This window comes from Balaenoptera physalus, assembly GCF_965194825.1.
Source record: "Balaenoptera physalus genome assembly, chromosome: 11".
Taxonomy (NCBI): domain Eukaryota; kingdom Metazoa; phylum Chordata; class Mammalia; order Artiodactyla; family Balaenopteridae; genus Balaenoptera; species Balaenoptera physalus.
Window position 1 is genome coordinate 42,847,835 of NC_138896.1, and position 27,742 is coordinate 42,875,576.

Genomic DNA, 27,742 nt, shown 5'->3' on the forward strand with positions numbered 1-27,742 from the left:
TACTAATGAGCAGTTGGAAATTGAGAAAGTCCAAAAGTGCAAAGTCACCCAACTGATGAGTAACTCTCAGTACAGATCATATCCAGGGGTCTTCCATTCCCAGACTCATATCACGTTGCTTCTCTACTGGGAAGGAAAACTAAATTTGTTCATGACATTAATACTATCTAGCATTTATTGGCTGGTATGTGCCAGGCAGTGTGCTAAGCTCTTTATATGTATTAATATTTATATTCACAACAGCTCTCTCAGGTAGGCACCTCTGTTGCCTCCTTTCATTGGTGAAGAACAAAGAAGTTAAATAATTTATACTAGGATGTGAAGTAGGCATTGCTGGTACTTGAGCCCAAACAGAGCACCTGATAGACCTTCCATGCTGGTACCAGGCAAACCACTGAATTCTCAGGACACTTTTATACAGGTCCTATTACATTCGGGGCCTGATGATGTACCAGATAGAGTCCAGGTCGACAAGCATGGCGTATATGAGGCTTCTCCTGTTAAAGGTGGCTCCTGCTGCATCCTCACCTTTGTGCTTTATCTCCTTCCACCTCCCTCCTGTCACTTGACCCTGCAGTGTTACTTACTGCCATTCTGTGGGCCTTCCATGGCAGCTTATTGCTTCCTAATTTTCTGCATGATTATTCCCCTCCTTGGAATATCCTTTTCCATATTCTTTGCCTCCCATTCATCTTTTAAAATCCATGTTCAATTTTACTTGCTACATTGAGCCCTGATCAGTTTTCTTGCCAGATTTTGATTAGTTGCTCTTATGATATTGTCACCTTTATACTTGTCCTTTGGATTTTAGATGAGATATGTTTTGCATTCTGTCATAGGGCTCAGGGTTCTCTACCCATTCTTTTCTTATTTTTTAAACTAGGTTATTTGTTTAATATTGATTTCTAAGAACTTTTTATGCCATATATTAATTATTTGTCAGATACATGTCTTGCAAATCTCTTCTGTGGCTTACTTTTTCACCCAGATATGGTATGTTTGTTTGATAAACAGAGGTTCTTAATTTTAATGTACCTCAATTTTTTATTTTTTATTTTAGGATTAGCTATTTTGGAGTTTCATGGAAGAAATATTTTTCTACCTACGATTAAGAAGATGTTCTCCTTTGTTAGCTTTTAGAAGTTTTATTTTGTCTTTCATATTTGGGTTTACAAATCTTTCTGGTATTGATTTATGTGTGTCATATGAGGTCAGCGTCCATTTTAATTTTTGTAGAAATACTATCTAGTTGACCTAGCACCATTTATTGAAAAGATCATCCCTTCTATGCTGTACTGCAGTGACACTATTCTCATAACTTAAGTGACCACTTTGATATTAGTATATTTCTCACTGTATTCTGTTCCTTTGATCTATTTCTTAACCTTGTTCCAAGACCACAGTGTTTTAGTTTTTATAGCTTTATAGTAAGCCTCTCTATTTGGTAGCATAAGTATTCTAGTTTTGTTCTTCTTCAGTATTGCCTTGGCTATTCTAAATCCTTGGCTTTTCTGTAGGAATTTTAGAATCATCTTGTCAATTAAAAAGAAAAATCTGAGCTTCTGATTGGTATTATATTGCATCTGTAGACTATTTTAATAGAATTAAATGTTACAATATTGAATCTTCCAATCCATGAATGACATATGTTCCTACATTTAGAGTTATAAATACTTTCTTTCAGTGAGATTTTGTAGTTTTCTGTATATAGGTCTTACATATCACTTGTTTGATTTATTAATGGTTATTTGTTTTTTTCTGATATTAGAAAAAATATTTGAATATTTTTGTTCTAATTTTTTCTTCTTTGCTAGTGTGTAGAAATACAATATATTTTTCATATTTTGACCTTGGATTCAATGACTTGATAAGTTCACTTATTAATTCCAATAGTTTATGTATAGATTATTTGGAATTTTCTAGATATATCATCATATCTGTAACTAATGCTAGTTTTATTTTCCCTTTTTCAATCCATGTAACTTTTTATATTTTTGATTTACCTTACTACATTGCTAGGTCTTCCATTACAATGTTGAATATAACATGAAATACAAACAGTACTTGCTGTGACATTTTTTTTAAACAAACTATCATTGCAGTTGTAAAGACTTTTATTGTTGCTTATTTAGAGATAATGTATCTTTTTTCTACATCTGCTTTTAAGACTTCCTTTTCATGTCTCATTTTCAGGAGCTTTAATATGATGTACCTGGATGAGTACTTATTTTTTAATTTTTTTTTTCCTTGACATAGTAGAGCTTCTTGAATCTGTCTTGTCTTTCTGTTGCTTTAGAAATAGCTCAGCTAGCATCTCTTCAAATGTTGATCCTCCTGTTCTATTTCTGCTCCTGTCCTAAGAATTCTAATTGCTGGTGTATACATCTTTGTTTATTTTTACTTAAACACATCCCATATATTTCATATTCATTTTTGTTTCTTCCATAATTTTCTCTCTGTATATTTCATTCTGGATATTTTCTACATAGGTATCTTTAAGTCTTAACCAATCCTTTCTTTGAGTATTATTTATTATTAAACTCAACTGTTGAATTCTTAATTCTGATGTTGGTATTTTTCAGCCATTTAATTTTCTTTTTTTTTTTAGGTTTGGGATTTTTATTTATTTATTTATTTATTTTTAACACCTTTATTGGAGTATAATTGCTTTACAATAGTGTGTTAGTTTCTGCTGTATAACAAAGTGAATCAGCTATACATATATATACATCCCCATATCTCCTCCCTCTTATGTCTCCCTCCCACCCTCCCTATCCCACACCTCTAGGTGGACACAAAGCACCGAGCTGATCTCCCTGTGCTATGAAGCTGCTTTCCACTAGCTATCTATTTTACATTTGGTAGTGTATATATGTCCATGACACTCTCTCACTTTGTCCCAGCTTACCCTTCCCCCTCCCCGTGTCCTCAAGTCCATTCTCTATGTCTGCGTCTTTATTCCTGTCCTGCCCTAGGTTCTTCAGAACTATTATTATTATTTTTCTTTTTAGATTCCATATATATGTATTAGCATACGGTATTTGTTTTTCTCTTTCTGACTTACTTCACTCTGTATGACAGTCTCTCGGTCCATCCACCTCAGTACAAGTAACTCAATTTCATTTCTTTTTATGACTGAGTAATATTCTATTGTATACATGTGCCACATCTTTTTTATCCATTCATCTGTCGAAGGACACTTAGGTTGCTTCCATGTCCTGGCTACTGTAAATAGAGCTGCAATGAACATTGTGGTACATGACTCTTTTTGAATTATGGTTTTCTCAGGGTATAACAGCCATATAATTCTTGAATGCCTTAATAAAAGTTATTTTAAAGTCTGTTTCTGATGACACCAGTATCTGGATCACCTATAAATCTATTTCTATTATCTGTGTTTTGTTTTTTCCTCTTGATGTTTGGTCATTTGGTCCTGTCCTCTTACATGCTTGGAATTTTTGATTGAATGCTGAATATTTAGTATGAAAAGTTGCAGTGTAATCTCCACTAAAGAGGATTTATTTTTCTTTAAGTTGACAGTTAAAGTAATGGTAAATCAACCTATTCCATACAGGGATTGAGGTATGAGGATGACATTTAGTCTTACAGAATAGTGGGCTATCTCCAGTTTTCATCTACTTCTAGGGTAACTCTTCTGGGATTTCACTGGAGGTATTTAGAGGAGCCTCTTTTTCTTGGAAGAATCTCAACTCCAATTTTTATCTTCCTAATGTGATTTTCAAAAGCTTTCTTAAGCTCTTTACCCTCTTATCAACTTTCTTCTCTTTTGTTTCTCATCCTTTTACTCAGTGAGCAATTTAAGATTTGCCAGATGTCTTTAGGGCAATAACTGCATGGAATCCTGAGTTCAGTTTATCATGATTCCCCTTTCTCTGTGATCAGGTGTCTGTAAGTCCTTTTTGCATTGATGGTACTAGAATCCAGTTTCTGTTTTCTTCATCCCTCTGAAATTGCTAAAAACTCTTCACCACAGCTTACTGCTTCGGCCTCAGTGCCTTGCTGTGTGAATTGGCAAATGTGAAAAAATATTAGGTGAAAAAGTGGCAGGAAACACTTGGCTTTCCTCATTGTTTCTCCTTTATCTATGATCTTGGCTCCACAAATTCTGGCTGCCTTTATTTTTGTTTTTTAGCCTTTATTGTTTTCAGTAAGAATGTTGGTCTAATATAAGCTATCATAGTCTTGTATTAGAGGACTCCCTTTCATTTAATTTAGAATGAATTAGTATGAATAAATATCACAAAATCTGCATGTGAGAAAAAAATTACACATATCTTAGATATATATTAATGGAATTGAAAATAAAAATAAAGGGTAAGCTATCACTATTTTAAAGTTTAGAAAAAAATGTTTAAAATTTATGTCTAGTACTGAAATATAAATATTATTCATTCAGTGAATCAGTTAAAGACTTTTTATTTTACTCTTATTTTAAGAATTTCTAACATGTTTATGAATGGAGACCATCCTATATTTTATTTTTCCTCCTCATGCCTTACTTTTCCAACATTTTTCCATGCAGTACACATCATCAAACTCATTATTACAACCATTATCTTCATGAAGTTTTGTCTATCTGAGCTGCAAATGGTAGTCTTGTGTTTAAAATACTACTTAAAAATAGTATACATGTGAGAATACATTTATGTATAAATGTTCTGTGTAAGGATAGATGTTCATATTTACATATGTTTTACATGTACATACTTTTCATCAGGTTTAAAGTCTTAGAGACTTCTTAAAGCACACTTATAAATGTTTAACTCCATGGGAAATTTAATAGGGTTTAAGTGCTCCTAGGTTTAAAGCCTTAAAAAAAATAACTGTGTGTATCTTTTTAAAATGGCTTTATAAATATTATAAATATCATGTATAGCAATATATTATTTAGATATATTAAGTAGCAAAGTTTACATATAAATTTTATACATGTAGCTTTTATATTTTAACAATTTCTGTTAAACTTAATTTTTTAGTGATATTCTCTCTTTCCCTCTTTTTTATGGCTGTGCCGCGTGGCTTGCGGGATCTCAGTTCCCCGACCAGAGGTTGAACCTGGTGCCACAACAGTGAAAGCACCAAGTCCTAACCACCACCAGGGAACTCCCTAAACCTAATTTTTTAAACAGAAGTATATAATGCCAGATTCTATTCAAAACATCAAGAGGGAAATGAATGGCCCTGAGTGAAACCAAATACAAGAATTTTATAGCATTATATTTGTCAAAGTTATATTCTAGAAAGCATAAAGTTTGGGAAAATGTAGTGTTAATTTTTTTCAGATGTATGTTCATTTCACCTTTTTTCAAAAAACATCTGCCACATTCAAAAAATAAGTGTATTCATTGAGCCAAGTACACCAGTCTTTTTCTCTTTCTAAGTTACATTTCAAATAATTTATTTCCGTTAACAATCCAATTTGGAAAACCATGAAGCTCACTTCTAAAATAAAAGGTTATCATGTCAGCTGTCTTTTTATGTGTTTGTAGAAGTAGACCCATTCTGATTCAGTCATCAGGGCTTTTAGGATTTATTTGCATAGTTTCACAGTAACAAAATCCTTGGAGCTCAGAGTCACAGATTTCCCAGAGCTTATTTTCACGTTTAACGTGTGTGTCCACACAGTTTTATTTTTAAGGGTAAGATCAAAGGAATTGAGAGCCCAATTATTTAAAAATACCACTTCAGGAAATGTGACCCAAAGAGTGCACCCACTGATTACACATGTGAAATTCTCCCTTCAGCCTGGAAGTAGAAAAAGTCCTTTTTTTCTTTTTTTTTTAAGAAATTCACGTTCTTTTATTTATTTATTTATTTATTTATTTAATTTATGACTGTGTTGAGTCTTCGTTTCTGTGCGAGGACTTTCTCTAGTTGCGGCAAGTGGGGACCACTCTTCATCGCGTGCGCGGGCCTCTCACCATCGTGGCCTCTCTTGTTGCGGAGCACAGGCTCCAGACGCGCAGGCTCAGTAATTGTGGCTCACGGGCCCAGCTGCTCCGTGGCATGTGGGATCTTCCCATACCAGGGCTCGAACCCGTGTCCCCTGCATTGGCAGGCAGATTCTCAACCACTGCGCCACCAGGGAAGCCCCTTTTTTTTTGTTGTTTTTTTTTTTTGTTTCCTGGTTACTGCTGAAGAAACTGCTTCAGATTGCTGTAACCTATGTCACAGTATATTCAACTCATGTAATCTCGTATTAAGAAGAAACAGTGGCAAGAGAATTTTTTTAATTACACATGTTTATTATGGGGCTTAGCCTTTTTTTTTTTTTTTTTTAGCTGTGTTGGGTCTTCGTTTCTGTGTGAGGGCTTTCTCTAGTTGCGGCAAGTGGTGGCCACTCTTCATCGTGGTGCGTGGGCCTCTCACTATCACGGCCTCTCGTTGCGGAGCACAGGCTCCAGACACGCAGACTCAGTAGTTGTGGCACACGGGCTTAGTTGCTCCGCAGCATGTGGGATCTTCCCAGACCAGGGCTTGAACCCGTGTCCCTTGCATTGGCAGGCAGATTCTCAACCACTGCGCCACCAGGGAAGCCCCGGGGCTTAGCATTCAAAACTGTGTTGAACATCTTTACTACTCAGAGGCCAAGAGCTGCTTCCCTGGATAAATATCCCTGATGTGAAGACTTTCTAAGTGAATCACTTTCCACCTCCAGCTTTTCCCCCTCAAAAGCCTACTATCAGCTGTCCTCTCTCCTAACCTCCTGTTTTCTTCAGACAAAAAAAAAAAAAAAAAAAAAAAAAAAAATCTGTGATCTTAACTGTCCCCTGCAGTTCTATTACTTTGATTTCTATATCTTTATTTTGTGTTTATAGTTATTTCCCTCTGCTTTCCACTACAACACACTGAGTGGTTGCTTGCCTCCATCCTGTTACCATCTCGTTACCATTCTCTCTCTTACTTTTTAATCATTTTACTTTCTTAGGGAATATTTTCCATCAAGGGTCTCTGTTTCTTTATTGCTCTTTCCTCTAATCTCTGCAGTCTGGGTCTGTCTTCCATTTCTCTCTAACCCAGTGACTCAGAGGCCACTGTTGTCCACATGGTCAAGACACGCCAGCCACTTTTTAACAATCCTCAGCCTCCTCCACTTCTCTGTAGGCACTGGTCACCTTTCATCTCTTACCATTGGTTTCTATGATATTTCTTCATTCTTTTCCTGTACTTCTAGTGTTTCTTTCTTTCTTTTTTATTTATTTATTTATTTATTTATTTATTTATTTATTTATGGCTGTGTTGGGTCTTCGTTTCTGTGTGAGGGCTCTCTCTAGTTGCGGCAAGCGAGGGCCACTCTTCATCGCGGTGTGCGGGCCTCTCACTATCGCGGTCTCTCTTGTTGCGGAGCACAGGCTCCAGATGCGCAGGCTCAGTAGTTGTGGCACACGGGTTTAGTTGCTCCGTGGCATGTGGGATCCTCCCAGACCAGGGCTTGAACCCGTGTTCCCTGCATTGGCAGGCAGATTCTCAACCACTGAGCCACCAGGGAAGCCCTAGTGTTTCTTTATGTCCTTTGGTAGCTCTCTTTCCATCTCCTGAAAGTGAACGTTTTAAAGGTTTTAGCCCTTGGGTCTGTTCTCTGCATTTTACTCCTTGGTGTCCGTTTCCACTTCCACACCTCCTGCTCTTTACAACTCTGGTGTGGACTGTCTTCTGAACGTTGCCCTTTAATTCTAGTCGACTGTCCGACATCTTTACCTACACGGCTCACTGGACTTTCAAATGCAATTATGTCCAAAAGAGTAGCTAGAAGTTTATGAAGCTCCTTAAATGTGTTCTCTTGTCTTCTCTCTCTGTGAAAGGCATCATCACTTTCTTACATACCAAGGCCACAGTACCTTGGAATCACATATGATTCATCCCTCTCTCATGTTACTCTTCCAGTTTTGTCATCGGGCACTGAGGTTTGGACCTCGGCCACGTCTCCCTCCTCCTAATTCTCTCCATTGCTACTGCCCAAGTTCTGCTCCCAACTTTTCATGGTTAATTGCAACAGTCCCTTTAACTTATCTTGCTACCTAACAATTCTGCTTTCTCCAGTATCCCTACGGTTTCTTGCCAGAAGGATCAATGTCATCCTTTTCTGATTACAAACCTTTGTGTCTTTGCTTTCTTCAAGTGCCACAGAAGCAATGACCACATCCAGAATCTGCCTTCTAGATTTGACATCTGCCATTTTCTGCCTTTAAATATTTGCTTTTGTCCTTCCCTTTTCCAGAACTACTGTTCTCCATCTCTACCTACTAATACTGTGTACATTTTGGGCAACACATCTTATTGTTACATGTGCTAATTTTAAAATATGTCCACAACTCTTCAACAGTCCTCCCTCCAAAAGTGGAGCTTGAATTCCCTTCTCCTTGAGTGTGTACTAGATTTAGTGACTCCCTCTAATGAATAGAACATGGCAGAAGTAATACCAGGTTTTAAAAGACATCTTGCTTGCCTCTCACTCTCTTTTGATTTCTTGCTCTGGGGTAAGCTCTGTCATGAGGTCCCCCAGCAGTTTATACAGAAGCCCGTGGGGTCAGGAACCAAGAACCCCCTTGGGAGCAGATACTCCTTCTCAGCCAGGCTCAGATGACTACAACCTTAGCTCTGAGTCAGAACCACCCAGCTAAGCTGCTCTCAAATTCTTCACCCATGTAAACTGTGAGATAATAGACATTTGTTGTGTGAAGCCACTACATTTTAGGGATAATTTGCTAAGCAGCGATAGATAACTATTATAGGAAACCTGATCTGAACTAACAAGGTGAGATTACTCCTGAGAATTCTTTTGATTTATACCACTGAGATGTTCCTTGACACACACTGTTCGTATCATGGTTATTTGTTAATAATATTTTATAGTTGGTGTATTAGGGCAAATTTTTACAAGTCTAAACTGTTTAATAAACTGTGTAAAATACATCAGCACTTATAAAATGAACCAAATTTCTGATATCAGTTCAGCCACTTAACACTTTATATCTTGGTTCTAGAAATGATGTTTGCCATCAACTGGTGGTTCTTAAAAGACATTCTAGGCATCACAAGTTTCACATTTCCAGCTTTGATATATGCCCAACATCTATGGACCAATTAAAATATTCTGCTTCTACTAAATCAAGTTACATACAGAACCAATTTCTAAATTAAATCAAAGGTCAAATATCTGAACAAAGTGATGTAGATGGAATGTGACTTTTTATAAACACCTTCTAAAGTTTAGCACCTAAGATTCTCCTTTGATAATATTTATATGAAGAGAACTATAAAAGGAACCTCCAAGCAGTCTTTTCTCATGCACATGTGAATATATGTGAGGCCTCAATGTTTATTCCTGTAGCCATTCTACTCCTGTCCATTCTGTAAGTGATTTGACATTCTAATTACTTTAAGTGTTGCAAGTGCTAAAAGATAATTGGTTTCTTGTCACCTTACTCAAATCTGAATCACTGTGTTTTATGGTGGTCAGAGAACAGTAGTCTTTAATTATTCCATGAAGAAAACTGTTCTTTTCCATTTGGACGTTTATATTTGTCTGTTAATTTAGGGGGTTAATTTAAGGGTGAGAGAGAAGAGTTCTTTCCAGGCTCATATTTAATTGCGTGTCTTTTGCACTTGAATCCCGTAAGTGTTGTGGCGTATGTAGCCAATGGTTTTCGGTGACTGGTGTCCAGTGATTTAAACGGCTCTCCCAGTGTTCCATATCTAAATTCAGGAAGCAATGGATCTGCCCAGAATTTACAAACTCCAAGTCCTAGAAGCACTTTTTTTTCCTGATAGATGGTGTATGTAGTCTGTTTGGATACTGATGCCTCTCTTGATTTTGTTTAGGATGTTAGTTATAGGTAAATTAGGGAAATATAATCTACTTTCTGTAACTTAACATATGCGTGTGATGTCTGCCAATAAAAAAACACACATATGCCAAAAATGGTACAAATACAATATAGTTTATGCAAGTGTCATGTCTTATATTTGAGAGAACATACTTGAAGAGATTTTAATTAAAAATATGTGTCATCTTACGGAAGCTAAGAAACAGAACTCTACAGGGGTGTGTCTCAGCCATCTGGTGTTTCAATTAACGTTTTTGTCTTTTACTGGAATAGAATACAAAACCTGTTTCTTCAGTTTTCAGTAGACATATTAGAAATGGTAGTAGACCCTTGGAATTTAGGCTGCTCATGAAGAATGGCTTTGTTTGGCCAGAAAACTATTAGAAATAAGCAGGGACAAATCTGATGTGATACCTTTCAGAAAGAAACTTCAGAATATGCAAATGTATCTGGCAGCTTAGGGCAGGGATGATGAACACGGATGTGAACCCTGGATCCCGACTGCCTGGCTTTGAACCTCAGCTCGACCACGTAGCCTTTCCTATGTGTTAGGTATGATGCTACATGCCTAAAAGACTATTTTATTTCATCCTTGAAAAGACTGGGGGGTATGCTTTATTTTCACATTTTTCAGATAAAGAAACTGAGATTTCAAGAAGTGAAGTACCTTGACCACGGCTAGCATGGTAGTTCCAAGCCTGGAACCTAATTGTTGCCAGGGCATTTACAAATACTTTATTGCCATGGACTCTGTAACTGAGAAGGGGTGTGGGAAAACAACAACAGTAACATCCAAAATGTGGGTGAGTGAGAATGTGCATTGCAAAGGCATATTGAAGAGATGATCATAATGAAGCCTGGACAGGACAAGCTTTGGTTTGCCTGGGGCAGGTGTGTTTTCTTTGGAACGGACCTGGGAATGGAGAGATGCGATACCACATCAGGATCCCTTCAGTTTTTATCATTTTAGCCTTGCATAAAATACTGTTATACTTTGTTGTACTTCCTTGAGATTTGTACATATCTTTTTATAATACACGGGTGTTTTTTTCCTATCCTCAGGTAGATGTACCAGTTTGTGGTTCTGGCTTTTACCTTCTCAGGCAGTTTGTGTTCAAACACGATTGTTGCATCAGAGAATTTTAACACACACTCACATATCAAGGCATCATATATTCTGAAAATAAACGTGCAGTTCACGTTCATAGTTTTTACTTGTGTGTGTTGTAAATGTAGTGTATAATGGTTGTTTCTGTTGAGAGAGGCTTCATCAAAATTAGGGAAAAATGGGTTCTGAAACCAATAACCAATTGCAAAGACTAAAAAAAAATCACTGGTTAAAATACTTTATACTTTATCAATTGTTTAAACCTAAAGTATACACCAACATGTTACCTTTCCAGATGTGGCCACCTGTTTATACCACCATCTAGACTGACGCAGAGAACCAAGAAATAAACAAATCAGCCCTAGAACAGCCAAAATAGACATGGCAAAAATGATAGCTTTTTGGTTGAACAGGCCTCCTAGTCCCTTATATTATACAAAATTCAAATTAGCTCTTAGATCTTCTTTCCAAACCGAGATCAAATTACAAATATCAAGTTAGAATACAAGGAGCCACACTGACAAGAAAAGAAAGTGTTAGCTTGACATCCTGATAGCAAGAGAGAAACAGTAAGAAGCGTACAAACGAATACCATAAGCATAGCCTCATAAGGCCTTAGAATATAGCAAGTGTCTCTGCCAACAACCTTTAAAATTGTCATTGTCTTAGGGTATATTTAAATAATATCAGATTTAAATTATATTCAGTATACTATGCTTGAGAAGTCAGGGAGGATTTATTCTTTTAACCATTTTTAAAATTGAAGTAGAGTTAATTTACAATGTTGTGTTAGTTTCAGGTGTACAGCAAAGTGATTCAGTTATATATATATATATATATATATATATATATATATATATATATATATATATATATTCTTTTTCAGATTCTTTTCCATTATATATATATAATGTTATATATATATATTCTTCTCCATTATAGGTTATTATAAGATATTGAATAGAGTTCTCTGTGCTATACAGTAGGTCCTTATTGTTTATCTATATTATATATAGTAGTGTGTATATCAGGGAAGATTATTCTGTATTGAAGAATGCTGTCAATTTAAAATTGATAGGATAAAAACAACAAAATATTTTGGTATTTAGTCACATTTCAACAACTATCAGGAAAATTTACCTGGTTTGAATTTATACATGTTACCCAAAATCCTTGGAAGGATCTTCTTTAATAAAAATCAACTGCATTTGTTAAGAATTAAACTTAATTTAATATTGTAGTCAAGTCTAGATTCTAAGAGGTTGTATGGAAACAGTACAAATGCAAAATAGTATAAAATTACATTTGACATCATCCTGTTAGTATTTAGTTAGATGTTGTCTCTATGTTTCCTTCACTTGAGTCTTTGTTGTTTTTGTTTTTATTGTTATTATTTTCCTAGTCATCACTGCTACATTCTTTCCCAGGTCCTCTCTTTGAGACCCTTTAGGCTACTTAGTACCTTCAGCAGACCTGGGACAGCTTTACCAGCCAATACTGCTGCTGCACTGGTGTGGAGTAACCCATCACATGACCTGATAATAGAAAATTATCAACACCACCACTATTATCAATAGAAAATAAACAACACCACCTGGAAAGTAGGGAAACCACAGATGGGAAACAGCTTTGGGTACCATGATTAATCTGAAATAATACTTGTAATCTTCTTGCTGATAATGAAAGCCTTGATTGCATAGCTGTGTATTCTGAGTAGTTTAAATGCTATAAATAGGGAAGCCATTAGATGAGATTAAAATTTATGACATGTACTTATGTATTATTGTGTTCTCTACAAATAGAATATAGGGACAGAAGACTCAGAAAATTTTCTTACAGCTTTTGACAGAAACTCTAATAAGAATTTTCACGTTAAAAAATTCTACAGATGTCTGGAAAAAGACAAAAGAACATGAAAACCTAACTGTTAAGTTAGCTGTCAAATTCAGGTCAAAGTGTTTAAGCTTTCGATTGGTGAATATTCTGGAACTTCTAGTCACTCTCTTTTTGTCTGAACTAGTAGGATAATGTGACAGGAAAAAAAAAAAAAAAAAAAAAAAAGACATGCAAGTAACACTAAGGCATCTTCCAGAAGAAGAATTAAGCAGGTCACATGCCTACCAGTTCACAGCCAGCAATGATTTTGGCTAGCAGGTAGGGATTAGACCTGCATAAAATAGAAATAGTACCTGTACTATTTTCCTAATTAGCAACCTTTAAATTTAAGGAATTTTGGTGTTGTAATTACAACATACTCAAGGAAAATAATTATTTGGGCCCGAGAGAAGACCAGAATAAAGAAAACATCCTTCCTTCCTCTACTCAGGGTGGCCTTTCTTAGAGAGGCTAATGTTATTTTCTTCCTCCCCCTTTGGATATTTAGCGAAATGTTTTTGTCTTAAAAAGGGTTTCCAAGGATCCAATATGGCATTCGCTGTATATCCCCTGGTAATTAAACCTGAAATGAACCAGAAGCTTCTGACATAGTTAAACCTGCCTATTGCTTCTGTCTGGTGCTCTTTCCTCCCAGGCTGTCTCTAGCTCAGAGAAGAATTCTCTGCCAGCCCCGCAGCAGTGCAGGAAGAACAGGAGTCCTTGGGAGGCTTATCGCTAGCTGTGTTCAGGTGTGAAGCAAGCTCGGAGATGCTCTACACTTGGCAGAGACTCAGACACAGAGATGGCTGGTCTTGGTAGGTCATTTGTTACCTGTGGAGAATTGGGAAAAAGGCCAGAAAGAATGACATGCTGCCCATCACCAGTTCACACCAGCGTCTCCAGACATTGCCACCTGAGTGTCCCATCCACCCCAAACTTAGTACTTCCCCAGCTGAACTCCTATCTCTACCCCACTTCCAAATCAGATGTTGCATTTATATTTTCTGACTGTATCACCATCTTAACATGCATTCAAAATAGTAACTCAACTATACTCCAATATAAAATAAAAATTAAAAAAACCCCAAAGTACCCAAAATAGTAACCTTGAAATCGTTTTAACTCCTTCTCTCATGTATCTTTCCCTACCCCCATCCAAATTTTTATCAAGACCTGTTGGTTCTTTCACCAAGATGTGCAAGTGCCCAGTGTCATCTGCTCAACTCCAGGTTTGCATGGTCTCTTATCTGGACTGATTTGGGAACCTCTCTTCTGTTCTTTTACAGTCGGCTCTCCTATCAATTTCTTCTTTACCTTCATGTTTTAGTTAACCCATCTCTGCTAAACATTTCCTGAACTTCCCAGGTTCTCTTAGTATTACTTTCCATGCTCCCATGCACATCTTTTTAGCCCTTAATCCTGCTGTGATTCAAATCTTTGTTTATGCCTCTGTTTCTCCAACTAAACTTTAAAGTCCTTGAGAAAGGAACTTTACCTTGTATACTTTAAAATACCTAGCACATAGTGAATGTGCAGCATATTTCTTAAACAAAAATGAGAAATAGAAAGGTGAGTTCTGATTTGCCATGAAATCCGAAATCAGCGGTATAAATTGATAAAGTACAAATTAGGAAAGCCTTATTATTATATTTTAAATAGACATTACATACAGCATTTGTGTGAATGGGAGAATAGGTTCAAGGTTTTACCAAACATTTCTTTTTTTCAACATTTTAGAAATTGCATGCAAGGATAACTTGCACTGAGATTTTAGGATGTAGTAGTAAATGCAGCAACTGGAAGCCTGATTCAAAATACACATTTTATCCTTTGTCATACCCAATAATTCCAGTGCCGTCTTTACTTGGGTCTGTCAGTGTTCTGTTCAAAAGCTCAGGGAAATTGACAAACTGAATGCTGTTCAAATGTTCATGCTCAGATTTTGGTGACTGAAGACAAATTGAGCTCCAGGGCCCAAATGACCCAGAGCACACTTGTTAATCATAATGAAATGAAACGATTTGTGTTAAAACAAACAAAAATCAAACCTGATATATAAAACAGGTTAAAAGAGTTTATCCCATGATAGTTTATAAATGTTTACAAAATGCAGTATCACATTTAAAATCAACTAAGATTTTGTGAAAATGCACATTTGATGTGTACAATGCAATTATGTACACAAAGTTATTCATGTAATTAATATTGTAACATACTTCACCTTAATGGTGGGGCTTACAGCTTTTAGCATCTTCATGTAAATACAAGGCACAACTTGAAAGCAGGAGCAAAGAACTTACCTCTCTTTAGATCGTTGCCTTTCGGTGGATGGAGAGATGGGAAGAGAGTGAGGCATCCCCAACCTTATCCCACCCCTGTGGCAGCAGAGCAGAATCTGTGGGGGGCCTTTTCAAAGTGCTCATTCACAGCCTGGGGAGGGAGGAATCTCCATGTGTAAAGCAAGTTTTCACTTGTTGGGAGTGTGGTATTCTTGAAGACTATTGAGGCAGAAAAAGTGAGAGTGCTATTGAAGAACGAAGTCAGCAATTGGTATGATTTCTGTTTCATACTTCAAAAGCACCAAAAATAAAACAGTTTTTGTATTTTTACATACTCAAGTGAAGCATTCATAAAAATAATAGTTTTGGTGCCACAGATTCTGTCTTTGCTGTCAATCAAGTAAATGTTGATGACTCAGGGGAGAAAAAGCACATGTCACTGACAATGTATGTATATATTTATACATGTGTATAACAAATATACATAGCAAATAAAATGCTTGATTGTGGAGGCTGAATTGACTCTGTGCTTGCAGCTAAATGGCAGCATGCCTCAAATAAGTTCTTTTAAAAAGCAAGAAACTGAGAGATGCCAAAACTGATGAGCATGATGGGCCATCCCATTGACCTGGTAAGAATGGCTGGGAAATGTGTGTGCAGGACCACACGTGTAACCACACTGGCATACTCAACACTCAAAGCATCTCTAATTGTGTATTAGGATATTAAAGGGCAATCATAGGTCAAAATTTAAATTTTTCAATAGATCATGACACTTCTTTGGCACTTGTCAACTTTACTGATTTACTGAGTTGCTGGCAACAAAAGCTATCGTTGACACGTGTGAAAAGAATTGGGAATCTGCCTATATATCTCACCAAATCAGTATTCTTGAATAGTCTACAAAGAAGAAGCCTGAAGGTTAAAGATGACATGTCTCAAAACTCAATTTATATTGATCCTGCTTTTTAGGCTATCCTCCTCGTGGTTCTGTTGCTCTCCTCTTAATACATTTACCACGTTTTCCTAGACTGGAAATACCACCGGGACTGGGGAATTGGGTAACTATGTAGCTCAATATAGAATCTCAGTCAGTAATACTGTATCAGGTTTACAAGGTTGCTCACCGTTATAAAAAAATGTGTATTGTTATCCTCTTGAAACAAATATGGTGAAAGTCTGTTACAATAAAGCAAGTAGATGATCAATCGTCTTATCCCCTGTAACCGTTATGTTAAAAAATTTCCTGTCATAGGAAAGAATATATAACACATCATATACTCAGCTGAAGAAGTTTTTTAAAATGTTGTGGTGACACAGCATTGCCATGATATAGAAAGTTAATAAAATGACTTATGTAGGTTCTCATAAAAATAGCATTGCTTTCTTTATTCAGTCCTTTAATATTGAACATAAAGGAAAGAAACAACAGTTGCTGCTGAAGTTAGGCTGTTGAGGCACTAAGTTCTACCTTGGAATGACTTTTAAGAGAAGTCAGCATTTTACATTCGGCTCATTTTTATTAGCCAGATTTATAAAGAAATTATTTAAGGTAATTAAGCACTTTAGCTCTGACAGGCTGATGCTGTTTAGTGACAGGTGTGTCATTGGTGAGGCAAGTCACCTGATTTGACAGACTATATTTCAGTCCAAGAGTCATCCCTCCTCAGCCTCCTTTTCAAGTCTTAGAAGCCAGCTGTCTTCCCAGCCCTGGGTCTTTCTTATTTAAGGAGGTTAAGACTGACTTAATTTTCATTCATGATTTGTGAATTTGCCACCATTTGCTTGAATCACTTTCAGCACAGTTTTTGGTTTTGGTTTTGTTTTTTTTGGTGTAAAATGTTTCTCTTTTTCTTTGTGCAAAAAATTCTCTTCATAGTTTATTAGCATTATTTTTTCTTATATCTTTTTTTTTAAATATTGGAGTATGGTTGATTTACAATGTTGTGTTAGTTTCAAGTGTACAGCAAAGTGATTCAGTTATACATATACCTATATCCATTCTTTTTCAGATTCTTTTCCCATGTAGGTTATTACAGAGTATTGAATAGAGTTCCCTGTGCTATACAGTAGGTCCTTGTTGATTATCTATTTTATATATAGTAGTATGTATCTGTTAATCTCAGTCTCCCAATTTATCCCTCTCCCTACGTTTCCCCTTTGGTAACCATACGTTTGCTTTTGTGTTTCTTCTTTCATCCACCTCCTAGCAAAGGGGTTGCCTTATTGGGTCAAACATTGTGTCCTGTGTCTGTGTCTTGTCCCTGACATTGACATCCAAGTGCATGATGTGACATAAAATAATCCTGTTCCCCAAAATGGAAGACAATGTCCCCAGGTGCCCCCCACCTTCTATTTCAGAGCTCTGAATCTACAAATCATGAATTCACTTTTAGGAATCCTGGATCATATTTTCACTGTTTTGACTCTGCCAACTTCCAGAGGTAGACATTTCCTAAGTCCAATATCTATCATACGGGATTTCTTCTTATCTGGGGATTCATTAGTAGGAATTGACTGCCATGATTTAGTCTTCAGCTCTACTATGATCTTAGTCTCTCTGAGAATTCTGTCAGTTTGTCATTATTATTGGGGAGGCTACATGCCCTTCTTAATCATTATAGTTATCTTGTTTTTGACAATTTCCAAAACTTTTGTATGGGTTCTAAGATAAAAGAACTGTAGAATTCTGGGCAAACCTCCTTTACTTTGTACAAGAGTCAAATTGTCCTTTCATTTTATTTCTAGTTGTCTACTAGTGATGTCCAAAATCTTATCTATGTATAACCTGTAGCTCACACACTCAGGCAGAAATAAGTCTCATTAGGACAGAATTTTTCAAGGAGTGCTGGTTACTATATTTGTTCTCTCTGTACACAAGCATCTTGAGGGGCTCTTTAACTTCAGCCTTTAGGATAAAACAAGACGATTTGTTCAGAATGACTGAACTCCCACTATGTATGGTGAAAATTATATAGTTTGATTTCATAAATATTTAAAACAAATACATTTTGATAATCAAAAAATAGAACTGGTCTCACTTATAATAATACAGTACCAGAATAAGAGGAAGATAGAAGACAATAAAAATAACCTGAAATAAATTTGGTGATTATAATTGTAGATTTTTTTCTATGTATATATTTCTCTATATTTCAGTCAATGGGTTTATATCCTACAAACTGCTTTGAACCTGGCTTATTTTCACCACTGTTTTCCATTATATGGATGTACTATAATGCCATATTATTTATTGGGCATGTAGGCTGCTTACAGATGTGTGTAGTCATAGTGAGTGCAGGGTTTAACATGAAGGTGTACATCTCTACCTTTGAGTACCGTCTCTCTTAGGATGAGTCCAGGGAATTGCCCTGGTGGGAAAAAGGATGTGGTTTGGTACCCATTCACTGTTAAGAATGTTACCAGATTGTCACCTAGGAAAATTGTCTCAATTTACACTACTGCTGAGATTTTCTCTCACCACCTGCCTACATGGAGTGCTGTCAATCACTTCAGTTTTTTTGACAGGCTGACAGGTAAAACATGACAGTTTAATTTGTAATACTGTCTGTTACTGAGATTTTGTGCTACATTTCATATGTTTATTGGCCACATGTCTTGGTTTCAGTCATTTTTCTATTGGGATATTAGTCTTTATTTTCTTATTTTCTAACCCTATTAATGTAATAACATTGTTCTTTCTTAACTGTCTGAAAATCATCTTTAACAGAATCTTGATTACAGTATATTTTTTAACTCAGTCTTCTTTATTTTTCCTCCGTTTCTTTCTACTGGTCTAGTTTTTATATGCCAGTAGCATACTATTTATTCTAGCATAAGAGTACACTTTCAATTACCCTTTTCTTTGAATTTTTCTATGTACTCACATTTTATTTTCCAGGTGAATATTAGAATCATTGCTCTATATGCTTATGGATCGTGCATGCATAACATAGGTTCTAATGTCACTTCCCAGCTCCTCCTCACTGAGGAATTAGTGTCAACCCTTATCTTGTGTGACAGGGGAAGAGGTCTTTGTTAGGCTGAAACTGTCCTGGGCACCCTAGGTGGTTATTGTCTCACTCCATTTGGCAAAGATATTTACTTCTTATTTTAAGGCTCCTATGACTAATCACAAAGTTTAAAGTCTTTGTTTACATATTGTTCAATGTCCAATTGTTAAGTAATAAGTCAGTGTTCTTAAAAAATTGTAAGTAAAAGACTATTTCTCTCTCTTCTAAAATGTCTATGATTAGCTGGTCTTCTCAGATATTTAATGGTGTTAGGGAGTGATGGTCAGTACGTATGCTGATATGCAGACAGTTATCAACAAGTCCAGCTGAGCAAACAAAACTTGTCCAAAGGCAGTGAGTAGTATTATCTTCCACAAGTCCTAAGGGACCCTGTTGAGTGAATTCACAGATATTACCATTTCTACCTAGAAGTACTGTTGTCCAAAGACTACATCTTGTTCTAACCTTGATTATTGCCTCCCCACTCCTTTCTAAGATAAGATAAACACTCCTCCACTGGACCCTGCCCCCTTCCTCCAGCCTGGATTTAATGCCTCTTGGAGTCTGTCAAAGAATGAGAGCTCAATGCACTTTTTTTAAATTAAAAATAAGCAGATGGATGAGACCCCACCTCTGCTCATTTCAGACTTCCGTGTTTGTTCCATGGGTGGGCCAAAGAGATTCTGGCTGTTAAGACATTAGACTGGGGTTCAGAGACAGAGTCAGTAGACACCTTTAGCACTAGAGCTGTGGTGCCAGGAAAGAGTGAGAACCAGAGTGTAGCTCTGGCTCCAGGAGCCTCACGCAAGCCAGTGTTGGCAGAGTGGCTGTGGGAGGCAAAAACTGACTTTTGGGGAAGCCAAGCAGTAAAAAGAAGCAAAGAAAATGTATATCCAAGGAAACAGAGAAAGAGGGAAAAAGAGACCAAGAGAAAATGAGAGGTTCCACATATAAGCAATGTCATGATATTTGTCTTTCTCTTTCTGACTTTATTCACCTAGTATGGTAATCTCTAGGTCCATCCATGTTGCTGCAAATGGCATTATTTTATTCCTTTTTATGGCTGAGCAATATTCCATTGTATACATGTACCACATCTTCTTTATCCATTAATCTGTTGATGGACACTTAGGTTGCTTGGCTTTTGTAAACAGTGCTGCAATGAACATTGGGGTGCATGTCTCTTTTTGAATTATAGTTTTCTCTGGATACATGCCCCGGAGAGGGATTGCAGGATACAAATGAACTTATATACAAAACAGAAATAGACCCATAGACATAGAAAACAAACTTATGATTACCAAAAGGGAAAGGGAAGAAGTAATAAATTAGGAGTTTGGGATTAATATATGCACACTACTATATATAAAATAGATAAACAAAAGAACCTACTGTATAGCACAGGGAACTATATTCAATATCTTATAATAACCTAAAATGGAAAAGAATCTGAAAAAATATACATATATATATATATATATATATATATATATATATATATATCTGAATCACTTTGCTGTACACCTGAAACTAACACAACACTGTAAATCAACTATGCTTCAATTGAATAAAAGAAAATGAGAGGGAGGAAGAGAAAAGAGGAGGGGGACGGTGGAGGAGGGGACATTAGTGACCTGTAAGGAGAATGAAGGACATCCTGGGGAAGCCTGGAAAAGACCCCCAGAGGCAGCAGCCACATGGGAAGCAGGAGTGGCAGAGCTGGGGAGTGACTGCCAGCCATGCTCCAAGGTCACCTGCTTCGGAGTAAAGTTCTGTGCTTCCACCCAAAGTGAGAGTGAGAGGTGGAGAAAAGGGCAGGTTACTGGCCACAGACAAAATGGAAGGCTGTGAGGCAGATTGAAATCATTGTGGGCTCCAGCTGTGCCTCTCCCAGCTTGTGCCACGATGACCAGGTGCCTGGGATTCTCGCCTCAGAAAACAGCTTCCCTCCCTTGTTCTAAGATGAAGCTCTCCGTGGGTGTGTCTTTGTGCTGAAAGGATTAAACTGAAAATCTGAGACTTGTTTCAACTGACGTTCCTGTTTTATCTCTATGGAGAACTGAAATTCCATTTAAATGGAATTTTCAAAAGATCACAAAGTACAGAATGTCTGGTTCAGTTTAGAAATAAGCTAGGTCATTTATTCTATTAAGAGCAGAAAAAAGTACCAGAACCTGTGACAATGATCCCGTATAGGTAACGTACATGGGCTGAATTAAGCTGGTGATTTTGTTACCGAATCAGGTTCAGCTGCTCACTGCTCAAAAATCAATGGGGGTGTGGGGGGGAGAGAGAGAGGGAGAGAGAGAGAGAGAGAGAAATGTTGGTAGAAAGGAAAGTTTCTTTTAATCAGAATGCCGTCAGTCTGGGGAGAAGGTGGACTCGTGTTCCCCAAAAACCAACTCCAAAGATTGTGCTCAACCTTGAAAGTTTTAAAGGGAAACAGGAAGTAATCTCAGTTAATCACTGGGATAGGGTATCAGATTGGTCACCATACCCCACTGTGTATAGGCATGTATGCAGGCTTATTGCCTTCTTGTGATTTTTCTTTAGATGCTATCTTGTTCACACTGTTCGTTCTCGAGATTACTAAAGGGGAAGCTAGGGAAGAGATCTGGTCATCTGTTAATTACTTATTCTTCATTTCTACTTCTTTGATCTATGGAAAGAACCAACAGATTGGACAAGGTATTGTGTGATTAAGGTTTGAAAGGTGTGCTAGGGCCAGAGATGAGTAGAGCATGGGGGTGCCTGGTGTAAGGTTAGTGACAAGACAAAAGGGGCCCCTGTAGAGAGCTCTTTCCTGCCAGAAGCTGCTTATACTTCCTTATCTGTTTTATCTGATTGTATCATCTAAATTTAAATTAAGAAAAAAATCAACTTTTTTCTAGACTTAGAATTCAATCTAGTATAGAGTCAAAGGAAAACAAGTTATTGATTATTCCCACAGTTAATAGGTGATTTTATATATATGGTGATTTGGTATAATGTTGCTAAGAATTATCTCTAAGACCTGGTAAAATATTATAACTAAATAACCACATACTGAAATATCCATTCACAGGTATGGCAAGTATTATGCAATCTCTTTCATTCAATGTATATGTATGAACCTTTTTGATTAAACATTCTTTTCTGGTTATATTAAAATTCATCCTGTTTTATGAAGTGACCATTTCCATTATATTCTATTATTGTAATGTGTTTAGGGTAAACAGGAGCATCAAATATAAAGCTCATTACAGTTATGAGCTTTACTCATAACTGTAGAGTAAAGCTTACTTTTTAATATGTGCTATGCATCTCTTTTCAGGCAGTGCCTTTTCTTGAATGCTGGTTAATGGTTAAAAAATCCACAAATGTTAGAAACATATTCCAGCCTTTTTTTGTTGTTTCTTCTGAGTAGTAAAGCCATTATCTAGATTAGCCTTTTTATATTTTTAATTAAACTGAAGATTATTCCCATCATTGTTTTATTCAATCAAATGCTATTTAAGAATGTGTTATTTTTCTTAGATAGCGTAATTTTATTTACTGATCTCAATCGTTTGGAAACATTACCATGGAAGACAACCAAATGACTCCAAAGCATTGTTCAATGTTACTGAAATATACAAGTAGAAGACGCCAGGTGGCTGACATTTCTGAGTGATGTCATAGCTCAGTGAAATTCTCTTCAGTTCCTTATTCTCTTTACTCCCATTTGATCTTGATTTTCAACTTCTGTGTCTAACGTCTCATTAGCTTGCAGCATGAGGAGCTGATGGCATGAGACGGAAGAAGTAGAGGAGAATTCTCAGTGATATTTTCAAAGGGAATCTTTTATGAAGTTTTTTGTTGTTGTTGTTGTTTTTTAAGAAGCATAGTATCTCAGAGTTTGAAAGCACTTCAGAGGTCAGAGTTGATTTAATTCATGCCTTTGCTCAACAAATGATTTTTTTTTTTTTAATTCTATGCAAGGTTCCAGTTAAACACAGGACCAAACTTCAGAGAATGTATTAAGATTTGAAGGAATCTCAGAAAAGAGACCTAATGACATAAATGTTATGATGACATATTTAGCTTGAGTCACCATATGATTTTTATCAAAGGAATGACATTGAACAGATGTGACATAAAACCTGTCATGAAAGAAAATCCACTCGAGGGATAAAAAAAAATTACCATTACTTATTTAAGGCTCTCCTTTACCAAAATTTGGAGGAAGAAAAAATTAATGGACTTTGACACTTGTGAAATACGAGGCAGCTGTTGCTACCTCATTTATTGACCAAATGGAAATCTCTGCCTTCTTGGCATTTCATGAGAAAAAAAAAAAAAAAAAAAAAGCCTGGCAAATGCTGGAAAAGATTCTGATAAAAGATAGTCTACTAATAGAATTGTAGTCAGTGATTTCATTGACCTTCAAGTCCCTTATACCCTCATCCCACTTTATTTTTTCTTCCATTTCTTTAGTAGAAACTAAGCAATTTCTTTCATGAGCCATTCTACTTTTACTTTTGCAATATGGTTCCTTACCTGGCGAGATTCTTCCATTTTGAGAAATATCCCTAGAGCACAGTTCTGCCACCAAGAAGAACTCCTTTAAGCGCTCTGAAACCTGTCTTATTTAAAATATTCTATATATTTTATTATGGATGAACATATGATTTATTTTGATTTTAAATTAATTAATGAGATGGATTTTTCAAATAACCACTTTTTGGCTATACTTTTTAAGAAAAAAAAAATCTAACCATAATTTTCATATCTCATATAATTTATGCATGTATTGAAATCATCCATAGTGGCTTATATACATTTTCCTTTCAGTTTTACTGAGATAGAATTGATGTACAGCACTGTATAAGTTTAAGGTATACAGCATAATGATTTGAGTTAACATACATCATGCAATGATGACAATAGGTTTAGTGAACCCATCATCTCATATAGATACAAAATTAAATAGAAAAAAAGTTTTTCCTTGTAATGAGAACTCTGAGGATTTACTCTCAACAACTTTCATATACAACGGACAGCAGTCTTAATTATATTTATCATGTTGTACATTGAATCCCTTATATTTTTTATCTTATAACTAGAAGTTTGTATCTTTTGACTACCTTCATCCAATTCCTCCTCCCCTCTTCACACCCCATCTCCCACCTCTGATAACCACAAATCTCATCTCTTTTTCTATGAGTTTTTGTTTTTTTTAAACATCTTTATTGGAGTATAATTGCTTTACAATGGTGTGTTAGTTTCTGCTTTATAACAAAGTGAATCAGTTATACATATAGATATGTTCCCATATCTCTTCCCTCTTGCGTCTCCCTCCCTCCCATCCTCCCTATCCCACCCCTCTAGGTGGTCACAAAGCACCAAGCTGATCTCCCTGTGATATGAGGCTGTTTCCCACTAGCTATCTATTTTACATTTGGTAGTGTATATATGTCCATGCAACTCTCTCACCCTGTCACATCTTACCCCTCCCCCTCCCCATATCCTCAAGTCCATTCCCTAGTAGGTCTGTGTCTTTATTCCCGTCTTGCCACTAGGTTCTTCTTGACCTTTTTTTTTTTTTTAGATTCCATATATATGTGTTAGCATACTGTATTTGTTTTTCTCTTTCTGACTTACTTCACTCTGTATGACAGACTCTAACTCCATCCACCTCACTACAAATACCTCCATTTCATTTATTTTTATGGCTGAGTAATATTCCATTGTATATATGTGCCACATCTTCTTTATCCATTCATCCAATGATGGACACTTAGGTTGCATCCATCTCGTGGCTATTGTAAATAGAGCTGCAATGAACATTTTGGTACATGACTCTTGTTGAATTATGGTTTTCTCAGGGTATATGCCCAGTAGTGGGATTGCTGGGTCATATGGTAGTTCTATTTTTAGTTTTTTAAGGAACGTCCATACTGTTCTCCATAGTGGCTGTATCAATTTACATTCCCACCAACAGTGCAAGAGTGTTCCCTTTTTTCCACACCCTCTCCAACATGTATTGTTTGTAGATTTTTTGATGATGGCCATTCTGACTGATGTGAGATGATATCTCATTGTAGTTTTGATTTGCATTTCTCTAATGATTAATGATGTTGAGCATTCTTTCATGTGTCTGTTGGAAATCTGTATATCTTCTTTGAAGAAATGTCTATTTAGGTCTTCCACCCATTTTTGGATTGGGTTGTTCGTTTTTTTGTTATTGAGCTGCATGAGCTGCTTGTAAATCTTGGAGATTAATCCTTTGTCAGTTGCTTCATTGGCAAATATTTTCTCCCATTCTGAGGGTTGTCTTTTGGTCTTGTTTATGGTTTCCTTTGCTGTGCAAAAGCTTTTAAGTTTCATTAGGTCCCATTTGTTTATTTGTGTTTTTATTTCCATTTCTCTAGGAGTTGGGTCAAAAAGGATCTTGCTGTGATTTATGTCATAGAGTGTTCTGCCTATGTTTTCCTCTAAGAGTTAGATAGTGTCTGGCCTTACATTTAGGTCTTTAATCCATTTTGAGTTTATATTTGTGTATGGTGTCAGGGAGTGTTCTAATTTCATACTTTTACATGTACCTGTCCAGTTTTCCCAGCACCACTTATTGAAGAGGCTGTCTTTTCTCCACTGTATATGCTTGCCTCCTTTATCAAAGATAAGGTGACCATATGTGTGTGGGTTTATCTCTGGGCTTTCTATCCTGTTCCATTGATCTATGTTTCTGTTTTTGTGCCAGTACCAAACTGTCTTGATTACTGTAGTTTTGTAATATACTCTGAAGTCAGGGAGCCTGATTCCTCCAGCTCCATTTTTCATTCCCAAGATTGCTTTGGCTATTTGGGGTCCTTTGTGTTTCCATACAAATTGTGAAATTTTTTGTTCTAGTTCTGTGAAAAATGCCAGTGGTAGTTTGATAGGGATTGCATTGAATCTGTAGATTGCTTTGGGTAGTAGAGTCATTTTCACAATATTGATTCTTCAAATCCAAGAACATGGTATATCTCTCCATCTATTTGTATCATCTTTAATTTCTTTTATCAGTGTCTTATAATTTTCTGCATACAGATCTTTTGTCTCCTTAGGTAGGTTTATTCCTAGATATTTTATTCTTTTTGTTGCAATGGTAAACGGGAGTGTTTTCTTAATTTCACTTTCAGATTTTTCATCATTAGTGTATAGGAATGCCAGAGATTTCTGTGCATTAATTTTGTATCCTGCTACTTTCCCAAAATCATTGATTAGCTCTAGTAGTTTTCTGGTGGCAGTTTTAGGATTCTCTATGTATAGTATCATGTCATCTGCAAACAGTGACAGATTTACTTCTTCTTTTCCGATTTGGATTCCTTTTATTTCTTTTTCTTCTCTGATTGCTGTGGCTAACACTGCCAAAACTATGTTGAATAATAGTGGTGAGAGTGGGCAACCTTGTCTTTTTCCTGATCTTAGTGGAAATGGTTTCAGTTTTTCACCATTGAGGACAATGTTGGCTGTGGGTTTGTCATATATGGCATTTATTATGTTGGGGAAAGTTCCCTCTATGCCTACTTTCTACAGGGCTTTTATCATAAATGGGTGTTGAATTTTGTCGAAAGCTTTCTCTGCATCTATTGAGATGATCATATGTTTTTTCTCCTTCAATTTGTTAATATGATGTATCACGTTGATTGATTTGCGTATATTGAAGAATCCTTGCATTCCTGGAATAAACCCCACTTGATCATGGTGTATGATCCTTTTAATGTGCTGTTGGATTCTGTTTGCTAGTATTTTGTTGAGGATTTTTGCATCTATGTTCATCAGTGATATTGGCCTGTAGTTTTCTTTCTTTGTGACATCTTTGTGGGGTTTTGGTATCAGGGTGATGGTGGCCTCATAGAATGAGTTTGGGAGTATTCCTCCCTCTGCTATATTTTGGAAGATTTTTGAGAAGGATAGGTGTTAGCTGTTCTCTAAATGTTTGATAGAATTCGCCAGTGAAGCCATCTGGTCCTGGGCTTTTGTTTGTTGGAAGATTTTTAATCACAGTTTCAATTTCAGTGCTTGTGATTGGTCTGTTCATATTTTCTATTTCTTCCTGGTTCAGTCTCGGCAGGTTTTGCATTTCTAAGAATCTGTCCATTTCTTCCAGGTTGTCCATTTTATTGGCATAGAGTTGCTTGTAGTAATCTCTCATGACCGTTTGTATTTCTGCCGTGTCAGTGATGACTTCTCCTTTTTCATTTCTAATTCTATTGATTGGAGTCTTCTACCTTTTTCTCTTGATGAGTCTGACTAATGGTTTATCAATTTTGTTTATCTTCTCAAACAACCAGCTTTTAGTTTTATTGATCTTTGCTATTGTCTCCTTCATTTCTTTTTCATTTATTTCTGATCTGATCTTTATGATTTATTTCCTTCTGCTAGCTTTGGGGTTTTTTTGTTCTTCTTTCTCTAATTGCTTTAGTTGCAAGGTTAGGTTGTTTATTCGAGATGTTTCCTGTTTCTTGATGTAGGCTTGTATTGCTATAAAGTTCCCTCTTAGAACTGTTTTTGCTGCATCCCATAGGTTTTGGGTCGTCGTGTCTCCATTGTCGTTTGTTTCTAGGTATTTTTTGATTTCCCCTTTGATTTCTTCAGTGATCACTTCGTTATTAA

General features: G+C 36.4%; 1 protein-coding gene across 2 annotated transcripts in view; it reads left to right on the forward strand.

Moving 5' to 3' along the window:
* The window catches only part of FAM83B (family with sequence similarity 83 member B), an 82,736-nt gene that overhangs the window by 31,035 nt on the left and 23,959 nt on the right, over positions 1-27,742 (forward strand). The gene's annotated exons all lie outside the window — the stretch shown is intronic.